Source organism: Leptonychotes weddellii, chromosome 7 (assembly GCF_054177405.1).
Source record: "Leptonychotes weddellii isolate Sample4059 chromosome 7, ASM5417740v2, whole genome shotgun sequence".
In the NCBI taxonomy this organism is placed as follows: Eukaryota; Metazoa; Chordata; class Mammalia; order Carnivora; family Phocidae; genus Leptonychotes; species Leptonychotes weddellii.
The window spans coordinates 74,863,858-74,879,611 of NC_138375.1; the positions used below are offsets into that span (position 1 = coordinate 74,863,858).

A 15,754-nucleotide genomic window follows, 5' to 3' on the forward strand; every position below is an offset into this window, starting at 1 on the left:
GCTTTGGAAATGGGGAAGGGACTAAATTTTTCAGCAAACATTCTACTTAATCCTACTTTGCCCCTTTAAGATAGGAATCATCCCTTATCACTCATGAAGGAGTGTTCCCAGGAAAGCTGTGACCATTCTAAGATCCTAATGATTAGCACCTATGATATGCTGATACACAGTATACACAGAGCTTTTCTATGACCTCTAGAATTTGTTCTAAGGAAAGAAGATGGAAATCCTCTATTGATCGTATTGCTGTGCCTGAGGACACTGGAGAACTTATTACATTAGTATGGGTTTTGGATGTTTGCCTAAAGCCACAAACCTTTTGATGTCCACCTTCTAGCCCTGAGAAATTCCTCATCACTCATATAATTCCTGCAAATAAAATAAAGCAGGATTTTTAATGGAAAATTCTCTGCTCCTTCTTGCACTCTGACTTCAATTGCCTTAGAAATTTTTTTTTGAAATATTAATTTCACAAAATAGTTTTTTCATTGTGTGTTCCAAATAATTTTAACACCCTCTAACACAAGGCACTTGCTTAAATAACAAAGTAGATGAGAATGATCAAAATTTCATATTTGGAATAGATGAAATTACTCTGTAGGTAATTATGCAAAATTCAACTTTAAATGTAAATGTTATAGGTATAAAATGTTAATATATAAAAACCATTGTGTAAACCATACCTGGATGATTTGACTAACTTTTTAATGTTGATTAATTTTCTTAAGCTGATTGTGTACTCAGGAGAAATATATAAAAACTTGTAGATGGATGAATATTTTATGCTGGCAGAAAAAAAATCATAGCCATCAGCAATGTAAAAAATATTCTGTCAACAAATCCTTTCTGTATTGTGATAACACTACCTTTTACTATTTCTTAAAACCTTGTTTCTCAAATGTAGTCACTGGGTACTAATTGCTCCCCCCCCCCTCCCTGCACTGATGAAGTGAAACACAGGATGCCTGCCACTAGGGGGCTCTTCCACAGAATAACCTTCTGTTGCTACCTGGCAACACTAATCTTACTTTTTAAATTGATATTGTTGGTATCTCTGGTGAGTGAAAAGAAATAAATGCCCATTCACTTAAAAGAAAATAAAAAGTGTTTTAAAGATTCTCACAAATAGAAAAGCAAGAATGCAGAAATTAGAAGAAAAATTTCAGCATTTGGACTAACCAAGTGAATAATAAATTCTTTTAAAAATCAGTTACTCACTCAGTTGTCTGTTTCCCCCCAGCTCTCTGTCTGTCTGGAGAATGCTCCTTCTATTTGTATTTCTGCATAGCAGCAGTTTGGCTCAGATGAAATTTCTAATTCATAATACTGGTAGATGTGCCAAAAAGTCACACAAACCAGAAGGTTAAAAATAATTTCTATCAACTCTGCATAGTGTGTTTGAGGAAGAGCAGATTGTTGTAACTCTCATGCTTACAATTAGAACACATTCATAAACAGAGGCATTTAAATGTTTGTATATATCTGATATCCTAGAAACTTGAAAAATCAGGTAGGAACAGTCAGCATATATTATCCTCTATCTTCCACCACTCAGAGGAATAAAAATGGTGGTAATAATATTAAAATGATAGATCAAGTCACATTCTTGAGAACTCATTGTATCTCAAGCAGCAGGCAAAATGCTTTGCAAATTCAGGATTAGTTTACTATATTAGGGTCAGAACAATTTTATATCCATCGAAGTATGTGGAGATTTATTAAGCTCTGCAAGAAAACATACCCAAAATGATTTTCTTTGTCCTCCTGGAATGTGTACTCAACGAAAAGAGCCAGAAGTCAGGTCACTCCCCGTTGCTTTGCCACTATGTCCCGATTCCTTCCTATCGGAGGTGTCCTCCTTACATTTGTGACACAGATCCTTGATTTCATGTTGGTCAAGTTCTCCTGCACTTAGGTGTGTATGTGTGGCTGGAGCTGCTAATGTTAACTGCAGTCCAGAACTCAGCATTTCTGACTCTGTGGCTCAGGTTCCCACATGGTGGCAAGCATCGATTTCTAATTCCCTTCTGAAACCTTTGGGGGTGGGTGTTGGCAGGGAAGAGCGGATGTCGCGGGACGACAGGAGAGCTACTTCAGGGCAGGTGGCAGGAGCACGTTTGTGAGCTGCCCAGGGAGCTCCTTCTTCTACAAGGGATGGCGTGGAAACTCGCCTCTGGGTCACCACCTATGTGCGGGGCCTCCTCTGGCCCCAACTCTTGCCAGCTTATAGCGAAAACAATTCTTCCTTACTTGATGCTGGACTCTCTGGCACAAACAAGACTGGGCTGAAAGGTTCTCTCAGAATTTTGACTTGATGGATGTTTGGTTAAAGAGCCTGGACAGGGATAGCACACTTTCCTCAAAGCTAAGCATCTCGTGGTGGCATGATAGTAACCGTTTCTCTTTGTTTGTTCGTTTTTCTTTACTATGAGCAATTGCATGCAAACGGATCTAGAGGTGCACAGAGATCGCTCATGCCAACAGCAAACACCTCCCTGGCGGGCAATATGAGAGACTGGTTTTCTGCCCACATTCCAGCATCATGAAACCAACCTCAATTACCTGTGACCTGGCTAAGTTCTAGATTGTTTCTAGATTGTTTGGTTGCTTAGCCAAGAATGTCTTTGGTGTCCCTTAGAAGCCAAAAGAGCCGGGAATACGAAGCAGGAATCGGTGAGAAAGAAACCAAAATAGCTTCTTGTCCTCAGGTGCCTGCTTTTGGCACAGGTGCAAGCTGGATCACCAGGTCTGCAGGGGCAGGGCCCGGAGACGTTGTCTTTGTCCAGAAGAAGGGTCTTTTTGTTTTTTTGTTTTTTCCTTTTAGGAGCAAATCATGCCTGTTAAACACAATTCTGGTTAAGACGTTTTAACAGTAAGTTATGTGACATCCCTTTAAGCTTTATAAAAAGGAGCTAAATAAAAGACCGGCTAGGCAAGCTGGGAAAATTCTTAATTTTATTAAGGCAGTGAAAGAGAATGAAATGCAAAATCAATAGCAAGTAGGACCATGCAGAACTCCTATAAATCAGCCTTGCAGGCCCGTGAACAGACCCGAACACTTGGACAACGTCTTTCCCAGCGACAAGACAGTTTCACACCCGCTACGGACTCCATCAGCCCCTGCTCACTGCCAGCCAACGATTTTGCGGCTTGCATCACTGAGAAAACAGAAGCCGTTAGGAACTTGCACATCTTCATGGCTCTCCTCTGCCAGATCTAAGACTAATTGCTCTGCCCCGCTCTCCGGCCTTCCCTCTGGCCACCGGGGAAGAGGTGTCCCTGCTACTCCCCTCCACTTCCCAAACTCTGTCCCACCTCTTCCCAAACACATGGCTCTGACGAGTAGAGCCCCTTTCTGCCCCTCCCTTCCTCCTCTGCCCTCGGATCATTCCAAGAGTAAATACACTGTAGTGTAGCCCTTCTCAAACTGCAACATGCCTATGCCCGGGGATCTTGGTGAATTGCAGATCACTATTGGAGGAGTCAGGTTCTTTTTTCCACGTTTAAATAAACAATCCCCTCTTTTAACTTCCCGTCTCTGCTCTCCACCCTTCCCTTTTTTTTTTTTTTGCCACCCTTTACAGCAATGCTTAGTGAGAGAGGGGGCTGCAGGCAGTGTGTCCAGTTTTCCCTGAAATTCTCTGCTCAGTCTATCCAAAGCTTCCATCCCCACTATTGCACTGCCCATGTTCTTGTCTGTAAACTCACTTGCCAAATCCGCTGGTACTTCTTGACCTCACAGCAGAGTTTCAGAGAGGTTACCTTTTCCTCCTTCTTAAAACACTTTTCTTTTGACTTTGGTGATGCCTCTTCCTAAGTTTTCTTCCACCTCAGTCTTTTTCAGTATCCTCAGCTGGCTCCTCCTCATCTGTTCAGCTACTAAGTTTTATTGTGCCTTGGGGCTCGGTTCTGCCCCCCCCCTTTTTTTTTTATTCTTTCCCCAGGTGACTCCTTCTATTCACCTGCCTTTAAGGACCTTCTAAATGCCAAGGGCTTTCACAGCTGTATCTCCAGCCCTGACTCCTATATCTATCCACCTATCCATATCACCTCCTGGATAGCCAGGAGGCAGCTCATATTTTTTTTCACAGCCTGAAGGCAGCTCTTCATCTACTCTTCGCCCACACTTGTTCTTTTTCTACTCTTCTATAGCTCTGTAAAACCAGCATTCATTTACCTAGTTGTTCAAGCCAAAAATGTAGGCAGATCTTCGTATCTGGGAGGTGAGAAAAAGAGAAATCAGTCTATTCACTTGTGTACGGTGAATCTCCTTACAGCACATTCTGCATACGTCCAGTGCGATCTAAGTTATCATCTCTTGTCGATTACCACGATAACCTCTTATCTTTTCTTCGACAATATATTTTGCCTAAGTGGTCTTTTAAAAATGTCGACTAGATCATGTTATTGCCCTGGTTGGAACACTCCCCCGGCTTCCCATCACACTTGTAATAAAATCCGCACTCTTGATTCTGGGTTCCAAGACGCTCTGGCCCTGCCTGCTCCTCCCACCTCTTCCTATGCCGCTCTCCCCTCCACCTGGCATCTTTTCTCCCGGAGAGCGTTTGCATTACCTGTACTGGTTCCGCTGATCTTCTCCTGGTTAGCTCCTTCCGGGCGTGCAGACCTTGTTCTAGGTGTTGCCTTTTGGCTTCCAGGCTGAGGCCACCCACCTTTCTCCTGCAAGCCACATTTCCCAGCTCCCTGACGATGGCTTTTGGGGGATTTGCCCAATGGGGGATGGTAGAAGGAGGGAAGAAGGAAAACAAAAATTGGACAATGTCTTTCACTCTGTCTCTTTCCTCTTTCTCCTCCCCTTTGTGCTTGCCTTTCTTCACTCTGCCAACCCCACCTCTGCTTCTGGGGGGGCATCTTCCAGCGGTGACTGGGTGCTCGCTCGCCTCAGTGGTCCAGCTCCCCACCACACAGAGGCAGCCTCCCCTCCACCGTCCCAAATACCGCCAAAGCCCTGTCCTTTGGCTCCACCTCCTGCCCCAGTCGGTCTGTGTGGTCTAGGCTCTGGAAGTGGCTTCCTGCATTGCTAATGTCTGTCACTCTGTCTCCTCAGTTCTTCTAACACCACTGTAGCCACTTCATGGTGTTAAATTCATTTGTGTGAAATACCTACAGTAGTTTCTGTTTTTCTGACCAGAACAGTTCTCAGCCACAAAGTTCATCCTCAGAGCACCCCGCCCTGACCCTGGGTCACTTTCCAGCACATGCACCTGTTCTGAGTCTCTTCATTGCACTTTTCATTTTCTGCTACTTTTTTCTTTATTTGTATGTTTGTGTGGTGCTGTCCCCAGAGCCTAGAATAGTGTCTGATGTGTAGGTGGCATTCAGTGAGTGTTTATTGAATAAATGAATAAGAAGAATGGACTGAGATTTGGCTAAACTGAACATTGCTTAAATGCGGAGGTGATGTGAATGAATGATAATCAGACTTCTAAATACAAGATCCACGAAAAAGAAAGGAATACGAGAGAAAGAAAAAATTAGGCAAAAATGGAAAATGTTACCCTTTGGCAAGAGAGACAATTAGTAGGGAAAACAAAGCATATTTATTTTTTATATCTACTAATGTGCCAGTTGCTTTATAAACATGATTTCATTCTGTTCCCACATCAGCACTATCGGGGAGAGACATTATCTCCATTTCACTGTTGGGAAAACTAAGCATCTGAGAGGTTAACGTACACAAAATCACAAGGCTGTAAAATGTACAACAGGATTCAAGCCCACAATCTGTCTGGGTAGGACCAGCCCAGGAAGGAACATCATAGCTTCAATCCATGCCCATCCTCCTTCTATTTTAAATGCACAAGATTTAAATGCAGATACGTAAACTATTTCTGAAGCGCTTATTTTATCTTATTAAAAACCCCGTGGCCATCCCCAGTGAAAGAATTTGAGATATTTTTTTCAAACTGATTCCCAATTTTTTCTTGCCTTTTCTCCTCTCTCCCCCCTCCTCCCTAAATGAATCGAAAGGCAGACCATGATCCACACCACTGAGTAAATAAAAATATTGCCATCAGCTCGGGAAAGTGGGCCTTTGGCGTTTTCTTCCAGGTTGACCTCAGAATGAGCCTGTGTTAGTGATTTAGTCTGTAGTAAGGAAGGGGTTTAGGGGATAGGCCCACCCCATATATCAGCAGCATCCCATAGAGCATGAAGTTGTTATTCAGGTATGTGCTACATATGGCATCAATAGAGAAAAACGGCCCCGTTCCCTTCAGATTCACCAGGCCTTTATTTGTACCATAGCCTCTGTTTTGTCAGATTTCATTGAAGAGCCCCATTATCTTCTTAATGGGGACAAGTGAGTGTCCTTTACTATGCCAAGGTCTGAAAATGGTGGGTGACGTTATACTACGCAGTGTATAGGGAAACTGAGGGAGAAAAGTCCAAAAGGATCGAGCAAATCGTTTTTTCCAAATTACAGTTTCCCTTGTTTGGTTGAACCAAGTATTTTAACACGACTCTGACATTGCTTTTTCCCTGAGCCATTCTTAAGACTTCTCCCTATCCCCAAACATCATGCTCTCAGAACCCTGAGAACTTACAGCAAACAAACAAATCATGGAAATTAAAGAGCAATAAAACTGTTGTTGGATTCATATAAAAAATATTATCCAGTATTTAAATGGCTATTATTTACAGAAACTTGGCAATTGTACCATACAAATAATGAAATTGATTCCAGTTACAGTCCATCTTTGTTTGGAAAGGAAATACCAGTAGTGTTTGAAAAATGGATTATTAAAGACCTTGGTTTGCTGAAGGTGGTTCATATGTTCTATTTGCTAACACAGCATCTTGTTGGGGGAAAAAAAAATAAGTGCAGCTTTTCCCTACCCCAGATTATTTTCACTACAGATCTTTGGAGCAGGAAATAAAAACCAGCTAATGGTTCATGGGGCATGTGGAATTAGTTTAAGCAAAGCCGAACCCTGGTCTTGCTGACCGCCTCCTCTTTCCTGTGCTGTTTTGTCTACGCTGGCCTTCGAGTATGTCAACAAATCTCTTTTAAGGTCAGATGGGAAAGAAAGGATGGCGATTCTCTCTCTTTCTGTAAGGGTGTAATTTACAACAGATGTGCTTTTTTAGAAAGGTACAAGTTTGTCTTGTAAAATATTTGTAAAGAAAAATAGCCTCCGGATTTCACAAAGTAATCCTTACTTGGTTTTGGAGATATCACAAAGAGCCTTGTTTTTATAATACTGATATGATTCTTTTTCTCACACAATTTGATTATAACTCAAGATTAGTGTTTGGGAAGAGCCAAGTTTAAAGATCTAAAACAGTGTTGTGAAGAAATACCATATGTGACTTGATGGCTTTTTGACAGTGACCTGAAAGGAGCCCAATTTCAGCTCGGGAGACATGGGTTAAAGTCCTAGGAACTCTTTTTAACTACTAATGAGATTTTAAGTTCTCCAAGCCTCAGTTTATTTATCTGTAAAATGGGGGATTCACTTGTCACTGCCATCCAAGTGGGAAGATAAATTTAAAAGGCTTACAAAACCATAAACATAAAGGTGAAGGAGTATTTTCATAAGAAATCTCTTCAAGAAAAAAATCTTTGTGGGTTCCACACCTTTATGTATATGCCTTTTTGTATACACAATAAAAGGAAATTTTAAGTTATTATGAAGAGCTGTACTAGTAGGTAGATTAGTAACAAAAGCTTGTGCTGTTTGAGATGAAGTAATAAATTCTGACCCTGATTGAGCCATGAGGCTTGTTGAAGAACCAATCACTGATTCTAACAGAAGTTTTACCTGCATAAACACCGACAGATAAAAATCACATGATGAAAAAGGCGTGTGCCCTGCATGGGTATGACCCGCTTTGGCCTTTGGAGGATGCACAACTTTCAGTGGGTGGGAAATACTGTGAACCGGTGAACTTTCTGCTAATTTTTCAAATCTACTATCTTCGATGAGAACAGATATGGCTGGAGGCACCAGAGGGGAGTGAGCACAGAATGGGATAGAAGTTTGAGTTGGGATGTTAGGCAACTGGGCTTCAGTTTCCTCATGGAGGGAATGAGAACAGTAATACCCATCATCTTTGTGGGACCGTTGTAAGGACTTTGCCGGGTGATCCATTTAAGATAATCTATGGTTATATTAGATGATTTGTACAAACACAGGATTCCTGAAGTGTATCATCAATAAGAAGGGAGAAAATCCTGTCATCTTTATTAAGATTTAATACAATTTAACATTTGGAAGTTTTATAGTATTTTCTTTGTCAGGTTCTTCAAATTGGTAATAATATTAGTGACTCACATGTATTGAGCACTTCCTGTGTTCCAGACATGAGTGGGAAAGGCTTTAAGTGGCTTAAATTCATTTAATTCTATAACCATCATGTAAGTAATTTCCATCATTACACCCCCATTTTACAGGTGAAGGTCAGTAAATTGCTCACAAGCACATAGCTAAGGAAACATTGGAGGCAGGATTTGAACCAGGCTCAGCAAAGGAGCCAATTAGAAATCTAATCTTCTAAATCAGATTGGGGTTGAGTAGAATAAAAGAGAGCTCACAGCTTCTCTAAATTCTCAGCTTGCCTTCTCATCTCTGTATTTGAATTCCAACCTTATTGAAATACACATTTGAAAATAAACGATTTGAAAGAGATTTTTTTTTTTTTTTAAACACACACATCCACCCAACTTTTTCATTACAAGTTAAGGTAAAGACAAACTAGCCCAGCATTTGCTGTTTGGATTCAGACACAGGCAGGGTGCTTCTGCTCCTGTTGTCCCTGAAGCCCCCATCATGGGTCCCATACACAGAGCAGGTTGAAATTCCCCCCACCAGCAAGTCCTCACATTAGCTTTCAAAGAGCTCGAGGGGCGGAAGAGATTCCACAGCCCTTATCTTCTCGGAACCAGAAGGGATTTTAGGACACATTTTATTTAACCGTTTTTGTGTGTGTGTGAGTTTTTGGTTTGTTTTGTGTTTTTGTTTTTCACCAGGTCTAAGGACAGGTCACGGGCCACTGTAATCCTGAGCGTGCTTTCACATTTTTAAAACCTTTCCACAATCCGTTGGTTTTGACTTTACAGGAAAACCCTGTGAGGCCTACAAATTCTTCTCTTAAAACTTGTGTTGTACTGTCCTGGGTCAGAGTAGCCTTTGTCGCTTATTTTCCCGTGGGGTTACTTGGGAACAGCAACCTCGAAGCATCTGATGTTGCTCCCATCAAGGTTAGCCTGGAGCCAGGCCTTCTGGCCCGTTCACCACCGGGGACTTGGTCTGAAAGCGGAACTTCCCACGGGACCAGAGCCTGATGGGATAATCTATAAAGCCCCTCTCTGGAAAGTGCACTTCCTGCCTGCTGGCAAGGAGATTAAGTCAAAGGTTTTGATATTGATATATAGTCCTAATCTTTTAAGAGCTTTCAAGCACTAGCAGGACAGTTAAAAGGAATTTTCTTAAATCGTTAGGGAAGAGGGAGATTTGCAAGTCCCTTAGGGCCTGATGATGAGGGGTTGGAGTAGCAAGCAATTGGGCTCCAGGGAAGTCTCCCTCCTGACCACAGGTACGCGCACATCCCTGGGTGCCTTCTGTAAGGCTTATTTACATTTACATTGAATGGAATTGAAACATGGACGTACAGACTTCGACAAATAATTATTTTTGTTTAATTGGGAGTTAACACAGTCGACAGGCCATGTTTGTGCTTTGGTTTTTGTCATTTTTGCTGATGATCGAAGGTATTTCCCTTTCTTCACGTTCGCCCCCGAGCTCTTGGTCCCCACGCGCCGGCCTCCCTTCACGGCCTTGGTGCACCTCTGAGTCCCTCCTCTTTTCTCTTGCCCTCGGTCTCCTTCTCTTTCTTCTTTTTCTTGCTTTTCTTCCCCCCGCCCCCCCCATCTCTCTCTTTCTTTGCTCCTTTTCTTTTCCTTTCCTTCCTGGCTTTCATCATAATTCTTAGGAGTGCCAGTTGCCATTTTTAAAATGCCTATTGTTTACATTGCCTAGCCCAGAGGCCATTTCTCTCCACATTTCTGTTACTTTACAGTCACTTTTATAGGTACATGCAAAATGTAGAACGGTAAACGAACACGGCAAGGCACAACCAAATGCGATTAAAAATTGCTCTGTAGAAAATGAATACTGAAAAGCACAGGGCTACCAAGCAAAAAAATTAAGACCAGGTAAATGCTCATTCGGCAGAAAAACATGTGCAGAGTCAGCAGAAGCAGGGGCGGGAGGGGGGATTTTCTCAGTGTAACATTATAAAGAATCTACCATCATTTTCAAAAATGAAATTTGACAAGTTAACACTAAGTCGTCTGGGGCAAAACTAAACATGCATAAAAAGGCTGCATATTTTGGAGAATTCTGTCTAATATTTCAAAGTTTTGTTTTTAATATAAGCAAAAATAGATAAAAATAATTTGAATTCTTTTAATAAGAAGCTATGTCCATAATTTTATTATTACTACTACTAATAATAATTATAGACAGTTTATTTGTACCAGGCATTGTACTAAGAGCTCTACGTGTCTTATTTAATTTGGTCCTCTTTATAACTCTGAAATGTAAATGTTTTAGAGAACTGTTTTACTTTTTAAGAGAAAAATATTGTCTTAAATGGTGTACATCTGTCATCTTAACCTTAAATATTATCTCAGAATTCTTTAAAGTCTCAATGGAGGGTTCTTTTTCTTAAGGTTAATATGAGGAGAAGAACCAAGGCAATAAGTAACCTGGGTAAGATTTGATGTCATAAGAACTGAGTAAGGCACGGAGATACGATTCAGCAGTCAAGGGTCTCTGACTTGCCAAGATGCTGTGAGAATTTCAGTATTCTAGATTTGGGGCTGAGACATAGTTTTACTTGATCTGAAAAAGAAAGGAATATTGGCACAGTGAAAATATTTCACCACTTTGAGTGCCTTTATTCAATCTCTAGCTCATATCTAATATATTTTCCATATGTTAGAAGTATAGCTCTGAGAGGAGTTTGTTTTGCAGGGCCTTTTGCTGAATGAACCAAGCAAGTTTGTGCACCAAAACCATCTTTAGCATAAAAAATAAATCACATGAAACATAAACATATTCCAAACACAACTGTACACTCTGTGCTATGTGAGACTACATTTACTCGCAGAAGAGCTACAGTCAATAGTAAACTACGACAATTATGTCTCACAGCAAATATCAATCTCATCGCTTATGTTTTGCCAGAGGTTACATATCAAGGCTTTAAAGGAAAAGCAAAATTATAATCAAGATTAGCTCTTTGGGGTGGAAATCTGAATGCTTCCTCCAGGAAATAATAGTTAAAGTGATCATATGGCCTGGTTTGCTGGGTCAGTTCTGCTTTATGCTTCTCCTGGCGTAAGTCAAGTCAATATCTGCTTCCTTCCTTTTTTTTTTTTTTACTCCCTCGCATTCTTAAGACATTCTTTCACTCTAGAAAGTAATTGGAATATTAACTCTAGAACAAATATTTTGAGCCAACATATTCTACGTATTTGTGTGCTCAATAGAGCACAGGTGTCCAGCAGAGCCATTTTTCTATCCTGTCAACAGGGCTGACAGTGACTAGTTTGGCAGGGCCCCTAAATAGCATTCGTGACTGGGGCGGGATGCAGCTGGATGCACGAGGAACCCAGCCACACAATACATGTCCCCTGACACCTATCACTCTGGGTTCTTGTTCCCATTCAGAACAGAACCAGTGAATGGGGTACTTGTCATTTGAGTTTGAAAGTCAATGGACAAGATTCTCTAAATATGGAAGGTACTCCTACTGATTCTTTAGATCCTTAGATTTTCCTAAATATTTCAAAGCTAGGCGGTAGATAGTTCTTTGGAAAAATCTAGTTAACTTTCTGTTGTGATATGTGATCGTAAAGTAGGTGAATATGAAAGAACCACTGTATTTCAAGTTTGCAGTTATTGATGTTTTGTGGACTATTTAAAATATAAGATTTTTAAAAATTATATAGAGCCAATAGAAAAAGTTGTACAATATAAATCTCACATGTTCTCAGATTTATAGTTATAGCTCTTTTTTATGGGTAACTTTTTTTTTTTTTACATCTTCAAAAGAAACCTTAATAATGCATTAAAAAAGAAAAAAAACAAAACAAAAAAACCCCCTGTGTCACTACCAAGCCTTTGGATGATTACCCACCCTATGATACTTCTTTCATCCAAGCTGGTTTATAAAGGAAAGCAAAAACGACAATAAAAGAAATGTACCAATTTATTCTCTACTAATAAAGTATTGAACATTAGTGAAAAAAGTGTGAAATATTGGAATGCAACACAGAGCAATTCCATTACCCATTGCAGTTTTGGGTCATATACTGTATATAAAGAGTAATTACTTCATTGGTTGGGGACCACAGTGGAGGAATATAGGATTTGATGAAAGAGATTTTAAATAAAAATTTTATCCCAAAGCATTTGCTTTTCAAAACAACATTACAGACCATCTTATTTTGGTTTTGGGTGTTTGGGGGTGAGGGGCTGGGTAGTGGTGTGGAAGTACAAAAGAAATAGAAAATTAAGAGTGAGCAAATTTTTAAAACTCTTTAGCCAGTAATTATGTATCATCAGCACATAAGATTTTAAAGTACTACTAAAAGTAGTTTTTGTAGATGCCTTCAGTGACACATCTTACTAATGAAGCTCCTGTATTTAATATTCACACACTGCCTTATTGACATTACATCTGGTGGTTTCTAACACATCTTTCACTTCCTACTGTTGAGTCAAGTTTCTGGATTTTATTATCTTGCTGATCGTGGTGCCTTCAGGGTAAGTTTCTAAATGTTTTCAAGTCTTTTGTTCTTATTTATCACACAGGGATTCTGGGTAGGAACGGAAAGCTTCCTGGGTAGGACGGTAAGGTAACGTGGTATATTATGGAGAGAACAGACCTCGAGTTGGCCTGTCAAAGTCCTAACCTGTCACTTTTCTTGGATCCTTCATTTCTTCTTCTGTAGAGTCCTGAAAAATAACTACATTGTCGGATGGTTGTGAAGACCAAATAAGCCATGTGAAAAGCATGTTAAAATGCTTAGTGTCTGTTTATATTCTGCTGCTTTCTAAAAATAATTTTAAATAGGTACAAAAATCCAAAAAATACAAAAATCAAGAAAGAAATAGATAAACCACCTAATATGATCAATGAATACCAATTCCTTTATTTCTTCTACTCAAGTTCCTTCAATAATGATATTGGAGAAAATCAGGGAAATAATCTGGTTACAAAAGTGAAATATGTTAATTGCAAAGAATTATTAATATTATAGGAAGGTATGAAGAAGAAAATAAACTTCCATTACCTTTAATATTTTGACACATTTTCTTCATTTTTATTCTAGCCTACCCATTTCAAAAAACAGTTAGGAGTATACTCCATCTCACGTTTACCGCCCCCCAACCCCAGTTTCTATTAGATCATAAGCATTTTTGCTGTCATTAATTATTCTCTTTAAATAATATTTTGTAATTTCATAATAGTAGATCAGTTGTATATACCATAATTAATTCCACCCAACATGTCAGTGATTTTTTTTGTTATTATAAACAAAACTGCAATGATAGTTTTTTTCAGATGTTTATTGAATATATTGGAAATCCCATCCCTTGATTTGTCATATGTGTTGCAGATTTTTTCCCATCACCCTTATAAATTAATAAGAATTTTTGACATCATAAGTTTTAATTTTTTTTATTTTTTAAGGATTTTTTTATTTATTTGACAGAGAGAAACTCAGCAAAAAGAGGGAACACAAGCAGGGGGAGTGGGAGAGGGAGAAGCAGGCCTCCCACCGAGCAGAGAGCCTGATGCGGGGCTCGATCCCAGGACCCTGGGATCATGACCAGAGCCGAAGGCAGACGCTTAACAACTTAACAACACCCAGGCGCCCCATAAGTTTTTTATTTTATGTAACTCCTGCTATCGTTTTTTTTTTCCTTTGTGACTTCCTTCACTTTTTGCATGTTTAAAAAGTTATTTCCTATTCCAAGGTCACTAAATAACTTACCTATATTTTCTTCTGTTTTTATAATTCACCTTTAGCTTTTTGCTTTTTAATTAACCTAAAATGTATTTGGGACTATCTATTTAAGGTAGATCTGAGGTAGAATTGGGCTACCTCAAGTAGACTTGAGAGTCTATTTAGGTAGGATTTAACATAGTTTTCTGCAAATAGTTAACACAAGTACCCAGTAACATACTACGTTCATCTGCATGGTGGATTTATGATGGTGCTTTATCATAAAACAATCTCTCTTTTAGTGTTCATCTTTCATATTTTAATTACTTAGATATCTGGTACAATAAATGCTTTCTCATTATTTCTGTTTTGCAAAAATTTCTTGGCTATAGCATTCAATTTATTTTTCCAAACAAATTTATCAAATTCTCCCCATTTCACTGCACTCCAAGCACATTAGGATTTCCTTGAAAATGCATTAAACCTATATGTTCAACAGAAAAAAAGAATAGATTCTTTTAATAATCAGTGTTCCAGTGCAAAAACACCGTATCTCTATTTTCTTAATGTAGATTCTGTACATTTCTTATTAAGGTTATGCCTAAGTGATTATAGATTTTATTGCCATTGTGAAAAATCTTTTTTTTCACATGATCATTTCAAACTGGTAAGACATTATTCTCAATGAATTTTGATTGTGTAACCAGCCTTCTTCGATTCCAGCTTGATTTATTCTGTATGCAGAAAAATATTTGTTAAGAGCACTTTACTTCATAAGACATCAATGAATTTAGCCGATGCTCGAGAGAGAAAACACTGAAGGCCATGGAGATGATTAGAACAAACCAGCTTTGTAATTAGGAAACAACAGAAGGAGCCACTGGATATCCTTTTTTTTCCCCTAAAGTGTAAAACTGCATAGGTGGAATTAATACACTTTTTGTTTTATTGCTGGGGAGGGAAAAAAGACAAGCAATTGATGCATTCATGTCTGTAATGACAAGTGAAGGGTGACTTTTGGAGACAGCGGGGACCCTGAGAGTACGTAATTGTTCCGTATACCTTGAACCTTATGCATCTCAAGTACCTCATCGTCTGACAGTCCAACTTGGTACAAGCAAGATGAATATTGTAGACAATTGTCTCCCATGGGAATTGTATGTAAAATGAAGGCTCTGAGTAACTTCTACCTAAAGATGCTGTTTAAAACTGGCCTCTGTGTCTTCAGTCCCACTGTACCCTGTTGTTCTGGGACGCTGCACGTACACCGGCCACTCACTTGCCCTCAGTTTCGAAGGTGGCAGGATGCCACGCCCAGCCACGCGCACAGTGCAAAGTGCTTTCGACTTTTCTGAAGTGAAAGGCAGTATGTAAATGTGCAACATGACGACATTATTATTCCAGCTTTCTGGCTGCTTTCAGCAAGCACTGACTGCCACATGAGGTCTCAAGTGTTCTGGCACAGTGTGGAAGTGTTCAAAAGAAGTTAAAGTAATGAAATTGGATCTACATTTCCATAGATCTTCAAGCTGGCATGGAGGAATGGAGTCATGGAATCAGGGTTGGATGGTCTCCACCAAACAGCCTAGGCAAGGGCCTGTGATGCCAGGCTACTAAGCAGAAATTTCAATCGTGAAAGGCCACCACTATTTCTTCCTCTGGGTCTAAAATTACAAAATGTGCACATTTCCCTCAGGCTCGCACCATTCTCTGGGTGCTTTATACTCAATCCCACCCACCCATTCCCTGGAGCACACCAGCTTTGCTTAA

At 39.7% G+C, this 15,754-nt stretch overlaps 1 protein-coding gene across 13 annotated transcripts in view; it reads left to right on the forward strand.

Annotated features, from left to right (window-relative positions):
- The window catches only part of MCTP1 (multiple C2 and transmembrane domain containing 1), a 494,794-nt gene that overhangs the window by 461,283 nt on the left and 17,757 nt on the right, over positions 1-15,754 (forward strand). The gene's annotated exons all lie outside the window — the stretch shown is intronic.